Here is a 14,377-nt window from a genome sequence, read left to right as displayed (position 1 = left end):
GATGCTAACTTGAATATTATGAACATTTTCTGGTAGGCCAGTTTCAGGTAAGTTGTCACTGCAAAAGGCACAAATATCCTTTGTTTTACAAATGTTACATATTGTTTGTTTATTCCCTGCGGTAGGAAAGAGATATCTGTCCCTTGCTGGTCAAGGTAAAAAGGGACTTCACTGTCACGCAATGTACAGAACACGAGCCCTTCCTGCAAGTATGGACTAAACACACAATAAGTAACTCTTGAAAAACAAAGCAACTAAAATCATATTTATGCCTTCAGCAGTGACAACAAAGCCGAAATTGGCCTAACGGAAAGTTTTCATAATATTTAAGTTAGCACCTAGTTGTGGAAAAAGGATGCCTTAGAATTAAATGGAACAATATACTGGAGCAGACATAAATAAATAAAATAAAAATATAAAAAAACAATATCGCTCTTCTAAGGCTAGTCTCTCCAAGGAGTAATTTAGCAAGGGAGTAACCAGAGGACCGACTGTGTAGCAAGGAAAGCACGATGGGATGGTTCACCAACTGTGGAAAAGTTGCTGAGAGGTGCCGTGGCTCTGCACGAACTTCTAGCGGTAGTGACGACTGACGCAGGCTGAGAGCAATCGAGAATCTTTTCTCTCGACCACAAGCTGTTAGGGCTCTATAGCTTCGCCGTTCAAATTTGTTCTTTAAGTGGCTCCTGGCTCAGAATACCAACTCAAGGCGGTGTGACCTGAAGGAACGTTTCCCGACTGTTTCCTTGCCATGGTAAGCACCTCCCACAGTTAGCAAGACGCGGTCGCGTAATGTAGAAAGCAGCGGACGTGTATTGTCTATCCTCCTCTTGGCGCTTTAACGAGAAACCTGATGTCCCTATGGTCAACGGCCATAGTGGAAGCTCTTTTTCTCTAATCAAGATTTCCGAAGCAGCTTTCCTGCACAAATTTTCAACATTCCACCAGGAAGATTACTTTTGACTTAAATAAATGTGCCATTGCAGTCGCACTTAATGACACGAAAGTAATAGTGGGGAATAATTTAGTGGGGTTACTAGCTGTACTGGAAATTTACAGTTATTACGAACTGGACGATTAAAGTTTGGTCCTCCAAGGATAAGCCATTTTAATTAATTATTTCACGTGAACCGATTCGTTATACGCCGCCTATTCGTTCCTCCAAGGGCGCTGAGTATATACATTAAAAACGTAACGCGAATGTTTTTGAGATTGCTTACCGATGAGAGAATATAATATAAATACTACATATTTGCAACTTGCAACAATTCGACTTCAGGTACAAAATTCTACTTGAAAGAAGTGGGGCTTTTCTACCCTACAACAGACATGAAGCTAAAATTAGATTGGTAAATGCTTGAACAGAGGCTTATAAGTGGTCATTCTTTCCGAGCTCCTTGAGCGAAACAGGAAAAACTGATAATAAGACATATCTTCAGTAAATAAACGCCCATATTTTTTCTCAGAACATATTTACTCTTAAAAATATTGGTCTCAATACCAGTCAACATTTCTTTTACAAATACTGTTTTTCTGCATAATCTTCATCAAGGTCGAAGGTCTGTATGCCCTGTTGCTAAAAACTCAAATCCTGTGTTCGCAGCCATGTTTTCACTGCACGAATTGTCCCACGTATGGAATCCTCAAGTTGCCAAACAGATGGGAGTCCAAAGGTGTAAATCACGAATCTGGGAGCAGCGGCTGTGACAGGACATTCCGAGCGTGGCGAATGATGCAGCTCAGTTTCTGCACATCTTCAGTTTTTAAACTCTCATTACCTATCACCAAATAGCTGGGTCATTATGACACAAACTTTTATTGGTGTTAATCAAGGATTCTTTTCAAATGGTTCAAATGGCTTTGAGTACTATGGGACTTAACTTCTATGGTCATCAGTCCCCTAGAACTTAGAACTACTTAAACCTAACTAACCTAAGGACAGCACACAACACCCAGCCATCACGAGGCAGAGAAAATCCCTGACCCCGGCGGGAATCGAACCCGGAACCCGGGCGTGGGAAGCGAGAACGCTACCGCACGACCACGAGATGCGGGCGATTCTTTTCCCGCAACCAAGAATTCAATTGCAACAGGTTGCTTGCGTTGACGCCATTTCCATGGTTCACTACGGCTCTGCCATTTATTGGAATTGTTTGAAATTTTGTACGTGCAAAAGAAACATCAAATTTGAAGCACGCAAAGGACATTTTTCAATAAACATTAACAGCTGTAAGGAACTTGGGTCGTTATTTCCTGAACAAGATCGAACCCTTCAAACTGCATAGTTATTTTGTATGTCAGTAAATACACTCCTGGAAATTGAAATAAGAACACCGTGAATTCATTGTCCAAGGAAGGGGAAACTTTATTGACACATTCCTGGGGTCAGATACATCACATGATCACACTGACAGAACCACAGGCACATAGACACAGGCAACAGAGCATGCACAATGTCGGCACTAGTACAGTGTATATCCACCTTTCGCAGCAATGCAGGCTGCTATTCTCCCATGGAGACGATCGTAGAGATGCTGGTTGTAGTCCTGTGGAACGGCTTGCCATGCTATTTCCACCTGGCGCCTCAGTTGGACCAGCGTTCGTGCTGGACGTGCAGACCGCGTGAGACGACGCTTCAGCCAGTCCCAAACATGCTCAATGGGGGACAGATCCGGAGATCTTGCTGGCCAGGGTAGTTGGGGTAGTTGACTTACACCTTCTAGAGCACGTTGGATGGCACGCGATACATGCGGACGTGCATTGTCCTATTGGAACAGCAAGTTCCCTTGCCGGTCTAGGAATGGTAGAACGATGGGTTCGATGACGGTTTGGATGTACCGTGCACTATACAGTGTCCCCTCGACGATCACCAGAGGTGTACGGCCAGTGTAGGAGATCGCTCCCCACACCATGATGCCGGGTGTTGGCCCTGTGTGCCTCGGTCGTATGCAGTCCTGATTGTGGCGCTCACCTGCACGGCGCCAAACACGCATACGACCATCATTGGCACCAAGGCAGAAGCGACTCTCATCGCTGAAGACGACACGTCTCCATTCGTCCCTCCATTCACTCCTGTCGCGACACCACTGGAGGCGGGCTGCACGATGTTGGGGCGTGAGTGGAAGACGGCCTAACGGTGTGCGGGACCGTAGCCCAGCTTCATGGAGACGGTTGCGAATGGTCCTCGCCGATACCCCAGGAGCAACAGTGTCCCTAATTTGCTGGGAAGTGGCGCTGCGGTCCCCTACGGCACTGTGTAGGATCCTACGGTCTTGGCGTACATCCGTGCGTCTCTGCGGTCCGGTCCCAGGTCGACGGGGTCCGGTCCCAGGTCGACGGGCACGTGCACCTTCCGCCGACCACTGGCGACAACATCGATGTACTGTGGAGACCTCACGCCCCACGTGTTGAGCAATTCGGCGGTACGTCCACACGGCCTCCCGCATGCCCACTATACGCCCTCGCTCAAAGTCCGTCAACTGCACATACGGTTCACGTCCACGCTGTCGCGGCATGCTACCAGTGTTAAGTACTGCGATGGAGCTCCGTATGCCACCGCAAACTGGCTGACACTGACGGCGGCGGTGCACAAATGCTGCGCAGCTAGCGCCATTCGACGGCCAACACCGCGGTTCCTGGTGTGTCCGCTGTGCCGTGCGTGTGATCATTGCTTGTACAGCCCTCTCGCAGTGTCCGGAGCAAGTATGCTGGGTCTGACACACCGGTATCAATGTGTTCTTTTTTCCATTTCCAGGAGTGTATATTTGTTCACTGAGAGGTTAAGAAAAACGTTAAACACGGAAAGGTGTCTTCCCGCACAGCTGCATTACGCGTTTGCATTCCTCTCCGATTGTTCTGAGATACTTTCAAGTGTATCAGTTTATGTTGCTCAAATGGCTCTAATGAAGAATGTGTCTTTGCCAATAAATAATACTTTATTTCCACAGTGCTGGAAGCAAAGGACTCACGTACTCTTGCGCTGCATATAGACATTAGGTAGGCCTAAGTGGATGGCATATCCTTATCGAGTAATTTTAGTTATTTTAACTTGGTAGCATTTCAGTAATAATTTCATGAAATCTCGTTATTTGTCTTTTGCTTGCTACCTCGCAAGGTACTGACACTAATAATTCATTATATGTGTAAACAGTGAGTCCCTACTAAGTGGTGCTCAAGTCCGATAAGCCACAAAGACTGGACGGTACATTGGTAAACGCTGAGTGCAGTAAACGTATGACAACCATAACAATTAGTACAAGTAGAGATACGGGGGCGAGCTGCTTCATAAAGGAAATTGCGAGTGAAACTGTTCATAGAAGAGAAGCAAGGTCGTTGCATTATAGAATGTCTCAATCGCATACAAGTCGAAATCCCTAAACGTGGGGAAGTAATCAAAAAAACACAACCATACCACTATTACTCGCAGCTGTAGGCTACGTAGGCGTACACATACTCGTGTTTTGTCCACCAAAGAGACTGCCCGCTACAAAAGTCCAGTCTTTTGACCTCTTCTGGCGTTGGCGTTATTGGCCAACACATTCGTTGCCCTCTACTGGCATATCACTGTCCAATAGCCGTTTGAGTATTTCTCTTTCTGGGTCGCTACTCGGGTAGACAAAATATTATGAACGGGATGCCTTGCTCACTATCCGCGGCGTATAAAGTCAACTTGTGATCTCATTGAGTATTCACTTACCCACCCGCTTTGCTCGCACCCCTCAGCTGTACTATCGTATCTTCTTCTAGTGTTTTCCAGGCTAAAGGATGTGCAAAGTGCTGTTTACGAGGAAATGGTCTGTGCATGAAAATTTGGGACGAAATTTCAAAGCAGGCCTTCTAGCAGCAGCTGTAAAAAGGCTGATGATGATAATTTAGTAACTCGTGTCGACACAGTTAAATCTTCAAATCCATCACTTGCAGTGCTACCTCTCATAAGTGTACCACTTAAACAAGTCAGCTGCTCTCGGAATCTTTAAATACCAACTCTCCCACCACCAGTAACTCTAATTATATTCAGTAGTTAGCCTCACTATAAAAGGTTCAGCACATGAGAAAAGGGGAATTATACTAAACAGAAATCACACAAAGATTCCGACGGACACTTGTAAGTAGGCTGTTTAAGTTTTTTATTGGTAACGCCGCCACCACGTAGCGCTCTGTGTGAAAATCCCTGGCTGTGCCGTGTGCAGTCTGTGGCTGGTTGGCATTGTTGTAATACTCGCCATTGTAGTGTTGGGCAGCGGCAGCTGGATGCTAACAGCGCGTAGCGTTGTGCAGTTGGAGGTGAGCCGCCAGCAGTGGTGGACGTGGGGAGAGAGATGGCGGAGTTTTGAAATTTGTAAGAATTGGTGTCATGAACTGTTATATATATTATGACTATTAAGGTAAATACATTGTCTGTTCTGTATTAAAATCTTTCATTTGCTAACTATACCTATCAGTAGTTAGTGCCTTCAGTAGTTTGAATCTTTTATTTAGCTGGCAGTAGTGGCGCTCGCTGTATTGCAGTAGCTTGAGTAACGAAGATTTTTGTGAGGTAAGTGATTTGTGAAACGTATAGGTTAATGTTAATCAGGGCCATTCTTTCGTAGGGATTTTTGGAAGTCAGATTGCGTTGCGCCAAAAATATTGTGTTTCAGTTTAAGCACAGTCTTGTATAATTGTTCTAAGGGGACGTTTCACACTGAAGAAGGAATGACGTCACGTAGGACATTTTACACTCACAGATGGAGGAACTAACTAAAGTGATATGGCAATGTAAATTAAGAGTGATAAGGGTTGCTAATCACATCCTTTAATATCCGTTTTCATCCTTTTAGATTTTGACAAGTCAGGTCTCCTCTAGCCTCTGGATTTACATGGTCTAGTAAACGCTCCTTCTTTACACTATGACGAATAAGATTTAAACTAGCCTCTATTACATCCTCAGAGTTACATTTCTTCCTGATAGTAAAACCCAAAAACTACCACTTCTCCAGTCTTCGGCCGATCAGAGTTGTTTGCTCCCACCCATAAATGGAACTAAAGAAAGTTTACCACGGCACTTTAACACTGACATTGAGCGCTGCGTCTTTCCGTTCTCCGCCAGTCCTTGCTGAACTGCCCTCTCGTTCTCCGGACTGCTTCCAACCACTCATACCGCTGTCACCACCGCACAATTTCACTACCAGCCCCGACTGTGGACCAACACTCACTGTCTTCACTACTCTTTTTACTCCTGTACTTCGCTGCACCACTCTGACCCTCTGCCCTCTTATGACTGATTGTCTAGTAAACAACCTCAGCGATGAGCTGCCATTGGACACACTGTTCCCTGCTATCCCCACTGTCTCTTTTGCTCCTTCTAGGTGAATTTCCTGATACATCGGTGGTCTGGGAACTACAGCTATTACTTTCCACAGGAAAGCAACACTTTGCAGCCGCCGACACAATTCCCTGCCGTGTTTGCAAAACAGCCGCGGAATTCCCAGAGCCGCCACAGTCCTACAGTGACTCGAGGTGTACTGACAAACATTCCCAGCGCCCCCGTCACCGAGCCAGCGGCCAGTTACTGTCTCCCACGTCGAAAACCATCATCCTACCAGCCACTCTCCTCGCAGCCAACGCAGCAAGCTTCCCACCCGCCCCATTTCATTAAAGCATGGCCAATATCGAGTGTAACCTTACCGTCAGATTGTAACCCCACTAAATGAGCTATCATTCATTTGAATAAAAACTGTCAAAATAATCATCTGTTGCAAATTTTTGAAACAATTAGCTGATATAGGTGTACCAGCAGACACAAACATAGACTCTAAAATTACTGAACCATCTTTCCCCTAGCGGATCGTTACGAGGTGTTTCTGCCAGAGAGTCCCTAGGACTTCGCCCAGTTATCTATACATAGTTTCATCTCCGCAGAAGTTATTCCACTAATTTCTGATACACGGAAAATGGAATCTATGTATGCTCTTTCTTCCCAAAACAGCGAATAGTAGTCGCCGAATTTTATGTTTAATAGACTAGCTCATAAGCGACATTTCTGAGATGCTGGCGGCGGGGTTGCTAGAAACGTCAAGTATGTCCATCGAAACGAGCGAGGTAGTACAGTGGTAAAACAGTACGCTAGTACAAACCCCTGCTCAGTCATCCACATCTACGTTTTTACTTAAGCAAAATACTGTGATGGTTCCTTAAAAGGACAGGGGCAATTCCCTAAAACATAATTGTCGTTTTCTTTAAAATCGATCTGAATCTCTTAAAACCGCACTGTAATAGTTCTTGCGAAGAGTGACTTCTGAACACTAGCACTACAGTGAAACGTGGGTGCTGCAACAACATCTGACCACTATCACGCGCAGTGCGCTTTATCAGTGAAATTAAACTGCGTACAAGGCGATAACTAGGTCCAGTGCTACCCTGACGTTTGCTGTTTAAAATAACGTTGCGAGCAGTGGGCGTTGGCAACTTAATCCTGCTGTAAAGTCACTGACGGAATATCAACTTCCGGACACCTACAACCACGTCACATTGAAACTGACGTAGCTGCTTCCATTAGTCATTATGGACAAACGCACATGGGTTGTAGACGTGTTGTGCCTGTATTACCCGTTCATTTTACAATTGTAGTTTTAGCTGGACGCATTCTCGACTATTGACGCACGAAGGATATAACGGCGCTCAATGAAAACTTAAAACGGTTCGTATGAATTGCACTTGATATACGTGCAGCAAGTAAAACAAATAGAGGTTCTGTTAGCTCATTCTTCTACAGAAAGACAATTGAAATGAAAAATAATAACATAAAACTGTTATTTTACCGTCAAGCAATGGATCTGCGTGTGCGTTTAGGAGACAACGGCACGTTTTGCTTGTAATATATTCTTCTAAAGGAAAACGAAAGAAATGAAAAACAACTGTTGCTTTACGGTCAAATAACTGAAGCGAACGCATAATACGTCTGCTATTAACTTATTCTTCTACAGGCAATCTTGCGAAATCAAAATAAAACTATTGCTTTTGAATATAATAACTTGAGTGTCCAGCAGGTAAAAATACATTCGATGTTAATACATTATTCTACAGGAAAGCGTAAGAAATGAAAATGGAATAGAAATTTCGGTGTGTGACCTAATATCTACTGGGGCAAATTGACTTTTGAAACCTTATATACGGTGGTGTGTGTAGGTTAGGGTCCCAGGTGTCACCTCATGGAGCGATTCGCCCTAGTGGACCCTCGTTTGCAAGTAATGGACGAAAAAAAAGTTTCGGAATTCCGCACGATAATTTGTACCATTAAAGTAGAGAGTATGTACTGTCAGCTGAAGTAATGCAGTGGACAACGCGTCTGCTTACTGTGCAAGAGGTTGTGTTTTCAAATTTTGTCAGGCGAAGTAATATTTCTTTTAATTTTCAAATCTCTGTCAAAATGGTTTTGATCACTCTATTATTAAATTTTGTAGCGAGAAATACATTTTTGACCGCGTTGCAGAATCAATAGAAACAGATCATTCTACTTTTCTTCTTTAATCAATACATCATCATGGATAAATAAAAGTAATCGATAAATAAAAGTAATTAAAATCACCTGCACAAGGATTCCAAATGAGAAAAGGAAGACAGGGACGAAAAATGTGACATAGTGAAAAAAGTTAATACAGTGTTCTCATGAACCTTTTATCCATATGTAAGGTTGAACACCTAGCTCTCCTGTAAACAGTTCTGCCTCATCTGCTGACTCAGTACAGTTGTTGCAGATGTCCGAAGCAGCTGTCTCCATTGTGTCTGAATCTGCCTCATACAATATATCCTCAGAACCACGTAACAAAATATAACTGTCACTGTTTGATTGAAGGTGAATAATTACGCTCTCAATAGCTTCGACCATCAGTGCGTCTCTGTGCCAATATTCGTCCTTAATAGTTCTCACTTTGTCATACACATTCCTCAAATCGCCTTTCATAATGCTTTGCATTGGAGCCGTACGGATAGTCATTCGTTTAGTTGGTAAATGGTAACGCTGGTGACATTGTTCGTGAAACTTTCCGTTTCATTAAATTTCAGATAAGTTCGATAGGGTTCAGATCACAATTGTAGGGTAGAAGGAGTAACACTGTAAGTCCTTTCCCAGATTCTTTTAGTACCCTATCCACTGTATATTGTGGCTCAGATTTGTAACCCTTCACAGCTTCCAAGAGTTCGCTGCGTGTTAACGCCGCACCGAAAGGAATTTTATGCTCAGTCGGCTATGAGAGTATATCCGCTTTAGGAGAAGATGTGTTAGTCGCTTTATTTTCATGAACACAGTGGTAGGGTGCATTATCTAATACCGCAATACTTCCATCTGGAATATTTGTTATTAAGGCGCTCTTGCAACCATTTTATATAATTTTCACTGTTTATTTCATTATGATAATCTTCCGATGTTGATCTCGAATCAGAGATGAGCTCTGTCTGCAACCACAGTGAATCCCCTTTCTCTTCCCGCATGAACCACTATTGCTCTTTGTCCAGAACTTTTCACTTTTTTACACCTGATACGTCACTATGTTGCCGGTATTTACTGACAGTATAGTGTGTATGCATCATGTTTCACCACTATACCTGACGGTTTTCTCCGCACCTTTCTCGTTTCTCTCAAAGCTCTAAGAAAGCAAGTCCACCATGCTACAATGTCCTTCCTCTCAATCAGAAATATTCGTCTAGTTTTAAGTTTTTAAAATGAAACCGCATATCCTTCGAAGTTTTCCAGAAAGAGGTTCGTTTCCCCGTGAAATAAATGTCTGCATCCTTTTCCACCCAACTGTACGGCTTTAGAAGAGTGGGTATTTCCCTTTTAACGTCGTAATATTTCAAGAATTTTCTTTTCAGTAAAAACTTATTAAAAGGCGTCGAGAAGTTTTGTTCTCTTCCTCAGTCTCTTCTTCCTTGGCGTCAGAATTTTCTGATCACTCCGTCTGGGTTCCTCATCATCGTTCACAATATTACGCACTGTCCTTACACTCTTTCCTACAACTGCTGTCGCTCTCTACGGAGCTCTTCCTAACGGCATTAGCGAGTCCTCCAGGTAACTCCACAACCAGAAATAATATGGAGTGAGATCAGGTGATCGTGCTGGCCAAGGATTTGGAAACGATCGGCTGATAATTTGATCGTTTCCAAATGTGTTTCAGAGAAGCTAGTGAACACGAGCGATGTGCGGTGGGCCCCATATTGCACGAAAACTATTGAGTTCAGTGCGTTCTCTCCTGTAGGGCGAGTATGACATGCTGGCAAAGCATATCACATATACGCTGGCCAATTACATTGCACGTCTTTGGTCCTCGGCCGCCAATCTGTTAAAAAAAGAATGGGTCAATGACGAACGCAGCTGTGAAGCCAGACCATACGGTGACACGTTCATCATACAGAGGAACTTCATGCACAGTGACTAGAGGTGAAGATCCACACACTCGAAAATTATGTGTGTTCACCTCACCCGCCAGAAAAAAATGAGCTCCGTTTGTTCATAGGATGGCCCACGGCCAGCCCTTGTCAACTCCAATCCTTGCGAGAAAGTGGAGAGCGAAGTCAATACGTCGTTGTGTGTCCTGTGGTGCAAGCTGCTGTGCAATATGGATCTCGTGCAGATACCATTTGAGAATGGTTCAAAGCACCTTCTGTAGAGTGGATCACGGGGTGTTCAACTGACGTCACACAGCACGTGCACTGCCTGACGATGGGGAATTGCTCGCAGTGTTGTCTGCCATAGCACTAGCGATTTCATCAACCACGTGGGTGCAAGCGGTCGTCGGCCTCCTCCCAGAGCGACGCCCAGTTCTCCAGTTGATTCGAACTTCTTCATCATGCTCTGCACAGCAGGTGGAGAAAGAGGACACTTCCGTAATCCTTCTGCCACCGATATTCTCGAAGTGCAGCTGCAGCATTACTGTTGTTTCGATGATAACAGAGCTTCATCAACAATTCCCTGCTCATTTCGTCCAACCTCATGTTCACACGTCAACAGGTGCACTGCGACTGGTCAGGTGTGTGTGTCAGTATGACTGATCACGGCACCTGGTGGCCATAGTTGGAACTGGAGGGTGGCGCTGTGACATATGGAAATCATGCACCCCATACTCTGGAAATTAATGCTACCAAGTTTGATACTCGTCCGGTAATTAGTTTCCGTGTGATAACGTGTTAAATAGGAAAAGTTTAAATACAACCACCTGGTATATTATGTTCCAGCATATGAATTACCTCTAGAAGAACGGACTATTGACACACAGTGAACAAGGATTTGGAAAACATCGTTCCTGTGAAACACAACAAACTCTTTACACACGAAGTGTCAAGTGCTTTTGACCAGGGATTTCAGATTGATTCCGTATTTCTAGATTTCCGGAAGGATTTTGACACTGTACCGCACAAGCGGCTTGTAATGAAATTGCGTGCTCATGGAATATCTTCTGAGTTACGTGTCTGGATTCGTGATTTCCTGTCAGAGACGTCATATTTCATATTAATTGACGGAAAATCATCGAGTAAAACAGAAGAGATTTCTGGCGTTCCCCAAGGTAGCGTCACAAGCCCTCTGTTGTTCCTTGTCCATATAAACGATTTAGGAGACAATTTGAGCAGCCGTCTTTGTCTGCAGATGATGCTGTCATGTATCGTCTAGTAAACTCACCACAAAATCAAAACAAATTGCAAAATGATTTAGAAAAGATATCTGAATGGTGCGAAAATTGGCAACTGATCCTAAATAATGAAAATTGTGAGGTCATCCATATGAGCGCTGAAAGGAATCCGTTAAACTTCGGTTACACGATAAATCATTCTAATCTAAAGGCCGCAAATTCAACGAAATACCTGGGAACTACAATTACGAACAATTTAAAAGGCAAAGAACACATAGAAAACGTTGTGGGGAAGGTGAACCAAAGACTGCGTATTATTCGCAGAACACTTGGAGGATGCACGAGATCTACGAGTACACTACGCTTGTTATGGAGTACTGCTCCGAGGTGCGGGATCCTTGCCAGATAGGATAAACGGAGTACATCGAGCAGATTCAAAGGAGAGCAGCACGTTTTATATTATCGCGAAATATGGGAGAGAGTGTCACGGACGTGATATAGGATTTGGGATGGACACTATTAAAAGAAAGACATCTATCTTTGCGGCGAAATCATCTCACGAAATTTCAGTCACCAACTTTGTCCTCCGAATGCGAAAATATTTTGTTGACGCCAACGTACATAGGGAGAAATGATTATCATAATAAAATAAGGGAAATCGGATCTCGCACGGAAAGGTACAGGTGTTCGTTTTTTCCGCGAGCTGTTGGAGAGGGGGATAACAGAAAGTTATTGTGAAGGTGGTCCGACGAACCCTCTGCAAAGCACTTAAGTGTGATTTGCAGAGTATCCGTGAAGATACTTTACTTACTTCATACCTGATCTCATTATGAAATGATTTCTTCTTCCTAGTGCGTACTTTCCAAAATTCGGTACCGGTATTAACTGCACTAGCAACAACTTCAGATTTAAGGAGAATAGTGCCCCAATTTCGCAAAGATATTTTAAGTGTTTTGATGAGCTCTCAAGGTGTCTTACCTCAACATCAGTGGTAGTATTTTGAGCTTTTAGTAATTATTTGATTCATTAGTCAACTTGTAACAACAACTTTAGCCAAAGTGATACCCTGTTTAAACATTTGAAAGATCTCCCATAATCCTTAAAAACTCGCACCACAGAACATGTTTCAGTTGACAATTTAACTTACTGAGAGCCTGAACAACAATGGCAATCTTATCCAAGTGAGCAGCAATTGGTATTACAGCATCAACCCCAGCACTCCGACGAGAATATAAAAACTTCCAGTACACTGTTTCAAAATTTACCATCGTTATGGTCTGCAACTGACCAGGTTGTAAAGAAGTTGAATCAGCTCAAATAAAGTATCTATTTTATGACACCACAGCTGCGTGTGCTACACATACGGCTATGAGAAGAATGTAGAGAAAATTTTGCAAGCGGATTCCATTGCAGGAAATGTGTCTGGCCCTCTCATATTACTTCCGTTACCATAATCTTGTCCGCGGCATTCACTGATTGTTTCACAAGTAGTGATCGAATTGAATGTACAATAGCAACTCCTGTTTTATGATTACAGTCTATGAATTCCAAAGCCGTTCGTTTATTTGTTGTTTATCAATATCCTTATTGAAGAAAATATAATGCAGGATGAATGCTGCCTGATCAACGTGATTTTAATCGAGAGTTGCATCAACAAGAATTGAACAGTTCTTCTCATTTTCTCTCTGTTCCAAGACGGCACTCCTAACGTGATAAGCACAACTAGAAATACATTAATTCTGTGTGTCAGTCGACAGACAATGCACTTGTGAACGTTTTCCAGCTTCTTGTCCGCCAGTGACCTTGCATATGTGTTCTACAAGAACTGGATCCTAGTAACTTGAGAGCTCTAACCGTCCGAGGAAATTTCCACTATTTGGATCTCCAATTTTCTGAGATTAACCTCCGAAGGCTAAGCTTCTTTGGTCAAGAAATAATATTACGTCAAGTAACATGAGAGTTCCCAAGTACATTGGCTAATCTACGAACGAACAAAAGAAGAACATTACCTGAATACTTTTGGCTATTAGCACTGTCAATGCACTTGTTTCATGTAATTTCACTTCTTCACTTTCACAATGTTTCCAGAACAACTATAAACACATAGACATACTTCATTTTCTGTTTATTCTTGAATGCAAAATATTTTCTGTCTGTTTGGCGTAAAATTACCTTGAGATTGAATCAGAAGTGCTTATCCTTGAATGTTGTTGACAATCCTACCAAATAATAACGACGTTTCACAGCTGTTGCAGTGTACGTTTGTAGGGGAAATGTTTTGGTAGGTTTTCCAAGAACATTTAAAGAAAGCGCTGTTTAGCGTCCATCACAATGTGTTTTCTAGTGTACGATATATAATAAATAATTATGCATTCAAGATTAAACTTGAAAGAGAACTGTATGTAGTTGGTCTACAAGAATCATACAAGTTAAGAACTGAAAAGGAAAGTGAGAGGTAGATTGGCTTTGCTGGCGCTGGTGTAATGTTATTTTATTTATAATATGATAGAAAATTTATTTTACAATAACAGTCTGATATTTGCCTGCTGAGCATATAGGAGGATCCGAACTCTTGAGGAACATGGGCACCCATGAGGCTTGGGCACTGGGGATTTTGACCCCGTCCCCCCTCCCCCTCTCGTCGGGTCTGAGTGGTCGAAGATTGGGACAAACCAGTGGATGTAATGTGCTGTGAGTACCTCTTCAGAGGAGGAAAACTGCCACCGCCAGAGTCAACTGCCGTGAACAACGTGTTGATGCCAGGGGTTGTCGTCGAT

The sequence above is a fragment of the Schistocerca gregaria genome, chromosome 4, assembly GCF_023897955.1.
Source record: "Schistocerca gregaria isolate iqSchGreg1 chromosome 4, iqSchGreg1.2, whole genome shotgun sequence".
NCBI classification, from domain to species: Eukaryota; Metazoa; Arthropoda; class Insecta; order Orthoptera; family Acrididae; genus Schistocerca; species Schistocerca gregaria.
This window is presented reverse-complemented; position numbering follows the sequence as displayed.